Genomic DNA, 4,869 nt, shown 5'->3' on the forward strand with positions numbered 1-4,869 from the left:
TGTACATGATATGCTATGAATGACATGAATATGATAATATGCTATGAATGACATGTACATGATATGCTATGAATGACATGAATATGATATGCTATGAATGACATGTACATGATATGCTATGAATGACATGAATATGATATGTTATGAATGACATGTATATGATATGTATATGACATAATATTTTACTTTGTATGGCTTGTACCAAAAGGGTGGGCTCCTTATGCGCCCCTAGGTCGATGGACTAAGAAACGGGCCTAGTAAAGGGTGGGCTCCTTACATGCCCCTAGGTCGAGCTACGGGCCTAGTTTCCTAGTAGGTTCAAGACTAGCTACCTTGGGTCTACTTAGGATGCGCGTATTTATGTGTGTATGTGGTACTAAGCTGGGCCCCCTCATGTTGAGATTATTTTTAAGTACTATATGATATTGTTTTAAAGACATATTGCACATGACATGAAGCATGTTTTGAAAAGCATCTTGCACATGACATCATCCATGATTTAAAGGACATCTTGCATATATGTTTATGATATGGAATAATATGATATGATGCTTACTCACATGCTAGGATAGGATGTTCTTTATACTATGATATGATATGTCATGATGCTTATTTTTACGATATGACATGATATGTTATGATGCTTACTTTACATTATGATATGAATGCCATTTATGCCATGATAAGTTTATATCATGATATGATGTTTACTTTATGCTATGATATGATAAGTTTATGCCAAGATATGATGCTCACTTTATGCTAGGATATGATTGTTATTTATGCCATGATATGATTTTCATTTATGCCATGATATGAGTTTTATTCATGCTATGATATGTGATATGATTACTCTTATATGATATGTACGGTTTTTGTGAGTAGGAAAGGATCTTATTGAGCCTTGTGTGCTCATAGCTTGCTTTCCTTGTACCACAGATAAAGGTAAAGGATGGATAAACTAAAGGAGAAGCATGAGGGGCAAGAGATGTGTGTGGTGGTGGCTTGGCTAAAGAAAAATAAATGACCTGCTTATGTTTATTTTATGTTGATGACTTGCATGACCATTTTTACTTACGCTTATGTTAGAAATGGATGATTATGATTCCTTAAGTTTATAACCATGTTGAGCATACTGGTATGATTAGTTATGATTTAAATGAATAATTACTTCCACTGTTTTGAAAAGAAAAATCATAAAGCAAACTATTTGCATGTACGTTATGTATAGAAGAAAGTAACCCCGCCCCCACTAGGCAGGAGGGGAGGGCGGGTGTTATAGGTTGATATCAGAGTCAGGTTAGCCATCTCACTACACACACATCAAGCCTCTACTCTGCTGCTCCAAGTAAGAATTTCTATGCTTACCTTATTTTTTTTATGCATGATAAGTAATGTTTTAATCTTATACGCATGTTTATTATTTTTTTATGATTCACCGTTTTAGTCTAGGGATACATGAAGGTAGGATAGAATTGACTATAACATAGGCTAGGATTTGTTAAGAATAATAATCACCTTAGGTTAGCCTGGTTAGAAATTATGATGACGTATGATAGCCTTGTTGTCATTTATGAAGATAAACATGGCTACTAGAAGACGCGGTAACAGGACCGAGGAGACAATGACTCCACCAGATCTGACCCAAGTGGTTACAGACCTCCAAAGTCAGATCACGGAACAACAACAATTGATCACTGCTCTAATGAATCAACAAGGAAATCCGGTCACCCCACCAACAAATCAGAATACACCGCCCGTCGTACCTACAGCTGCACCGGTACTACCGATAGCCCCTGCCCCAGTGGTCCGACAAGAAACCTATGTCACGCCCCAGAGGAGTCTCTGTCCGAAGAAATTTCGGCAGCATCTCCCCTGTACGGCGGACAATATGAAACTTTCTACATATCACATATACATCAGCCACAGGCAGCTGGAATGATAACAAAAAAAAATATAAAACAAACACCACGCAGTTAATAATAGTAATCAATAACAATAAGACTCTGACTCGAAATCCACCCTACTCCACTACACTCGTAAAGCTCAAATCCAACGAACTCACCTCTTCTGCCGTCCAGGCAGGCACGTAGTAGAATGAAATCCAATATCATATCAAAAATCCATCAAAAGGTATCACTCCATACAATATCCATAGGAAAAATCCAAAGACAATACTAAAACAAAGTCTGATATAGAAAAAGGCCAAAATAAAACAAATAACGAACTAGTAGAGAACTGGCTCTACGTGCAGATGGGGGGCCAGCGACTGGAACTGCTCCGGACAGCCTCAACCTGAAAATATCAACAATGGAGGCGGGGTGAGTCTAACACTCAGCAGGTACAACTGATATGCATAATAAAACAAATAACAGACAACACTAATCTCCTGAATACGAGAAGGAATAAATGCAACTGAAACGAAATCAGGAGATAACTGTACTAACCGGGATCAAGGTACAAAGGTAACAGGTCGTCAGACCGAAGAAATCATAATCCTGTATGCATGTCAATCAAATGCATCCATACAAATGCAGCATATAAGTGCAGCAATCACAAACAATAAAATGCAATAAATGCATATGGTGACCGTGCACTCGGACATCACTGCTCCTGACAGTGACTGAGTGGACGGAATGTTGTCGGAGTACTCCTGTCCTGTGACCCCAAATCATAAATGGGGGAGCTCAATGCTCTCATCTCCCGGTACACAATGACGGGGAGGATATCTCTGCCGGCTACCACGCTGAGTCTCCTGACCAACGGAGCCAAACAGAGTCCACCATCTGCCGGCTACCACGCTGCTACACTAAATGCCAACGGAGCCAAACAGAGCGGAACTGACTGCCGGCTACCACGCTGAGTCCTCAGACCAACGGAGCCAAACAGCAGAACCGCCACACACCTGTCTGATATACCACTAATCCATGGGTGGTGGTGTATGCAGTACATGTAACTGGCGATGCGCTCAACCATAGTGGAGCCGACAATCGCACAGCATGCAAACATGATGCATGATACTAAGCATGGCAATCTCATGAATAGCATAGCAAGATCCATACATAAATAAAAGGTGTACCATAAGTCAATGCATCGGATGGAAGGTACACAAACAGATAGGGTATCATATAAACCCTAGGTCCTGAACATGATGTATCACATGGTTGGGTCACTACCGAAAGCATGTATGGTCAGATAAATAATAACATGCTAATAAATAAACAAACAACACGTAACAGATCATGTAGTGACCAACCGAATCAAATGGAAACACAATTCTTGCTATATGTTAAACACTTTATCATGCATATAAAAAGACATAAGTCAAAGTACCCGCCTCCGAAAAATAGAAAGGTCCGATCTGACTCCGAGATACTCGTCTCGCGTCAAAGTCCTGTGTTAAATCGCACAGTTTAGCTAATTTAATTATAAACAAATAGCTAAACTAATTTCTAATCCACTGACTAGTTAGGGTTATTTTCATGAACCCCAATCACACAGTTATACAACTTATAAACCTAAACCACCCTATAACCAAATTAATTATGCATCAAGTCGTACCTAGAACATGTATCAAAAAAAATGTGTCAACTAAATCCATAAACCAAATACTTACCTTACCGCTGCGGGATGGGGTTGCTGCCAAAAATCAAAAACACCCCACAATACACCAAACCTCACCAATCCGTGACCTAGATTAGAAGCAAAGAAAAACATGAACTGAGATCTAGCCACAAACCTAATTCCACAGCTAGGTATGGCCCTTACCTTCCCAATTCTGCTAGGGCAGATCACAATGAAGACAGAACCACTGTGAAAAGCAAAACTAGGGCACAACTCCTTGTCTTCGGCACTGTCATACAGAGACACCAGAAGAGAAATTCCGACCAGCGCTCAGGGACCCAACCTAGGGTTCGGATGCTCGATTTTCGGCGGCTCCAGGTGTCTGCGAGAAAAGGAAGGGAGGCTCTGTGAGTTGCAGCGGCGGCGCTGGAAACTCCACAGCAAGGGCTACGGCAGACGAGGCTTCGGCTGGACAGAGGAGAGAAGAATCAGCGTCACTGGAGTCGGGGCAGAGGCTAGGGCACCGGCGATTGGGGTCAGCGTCGGCTGGCAAGGGCAGGCGGCGGTGCTAGGGCTGAGAATGCTGTCGTCGTGAGGGGCAGGGGATGAGGAAGAAGAGGAGAGGCGGCTCTCATCGCCGGCGGCAGAGGGGAGAGTGTGTGCACGCGAGAGAGATGAGGAGAAGATCGGGTTTGGGAGAGGAAACCGACGCGAGGAAGAAGGAGAAAAGGAACGGGCGAAGAAGGTGTCGAGCACGGGGAAAAGAATAAGAGAAAAAGAAAAAGAAAAAGAAAAGATAAAGGAAAAGGAAATAAAACTTTTCCTCATTAAAACAGGGTAGCCTAAACAGGCTTTTCTGGGCCCCGTTTTTATCCCCGTTAACTCGTCCGTACGAGCTCTGAAAAATTCCCGAAAAATTTCCAAAAATTCCGGAAAATTCCCTTATTAATATTCGCCTATTTTCCGGTATTTTACATTCTCCCCCACTAATAAAAATTTGGTCCCCAAATTTCGTTATCTACCATCAGCAAGTACTAACAACAGATATAAAGTATATATGCTGAACTGTAAATAAATCACATACCTCAAGTGAAAAGATAGGGATATCGAGCTCGGATCGTATCCTCGAGCTCCCAAGTAGCCTCCTCATCCGAATGATGCTGCCATCCGACTTTAACCAGCCAGATAGTCTTGTTCCGCAATTGACGCTCTTTCCGGTCTATAATCCATACCGGAATCACCTCATAAGTGACGTCAGGCTGAACGGGAACTGAGATATCTGTCAGCACATGTGTCGGGTCAGGT

The 4,869-nt window shown here is 41.9% G+C and overlaps 1 long non-coding RNA gene across 1 annotated transcript; it reads right to left on the reverse strand.

The window, feature by feature from the left end:
• Nucleotides 1-3,339: 3,339 nt before the first annotated feature.
• On the reverse strand, nucleotides 3,340-3,859 carry LOC122028633. The gene is made up of 3 exons (XR_006124892.1): nucleotides 3,769-3,859; nucleotides 3,617-3,692; nucleotides 3,340-3,394 (listed from the first exon to the last, which is right to left on the reverse strand). It is a non-coding gene; the product is annotated as an uncharacterized LOC122028633 (long non-coding RNA).
• Nucleotides 3,860-4,869: the final 1,010 nt, after the last annotated feature.

The sequence above is a fragment of the Zingiber officinale genome, chromosome 10B (genome assembly GCF_018446385.1).
Source record: "Zingiber officinale cultivar Zhangliang chromosome 10B, Zo_v1.1, whole genome shotgun sequence".
In the NCBI taxonomy this organism is placed as follows: Eukaryota; Viridiplantae; Streptophyta; class Magnoliopsida; order Zingiberales; family Zingiberaceae; genus Zingiber; species Zingiber officinale.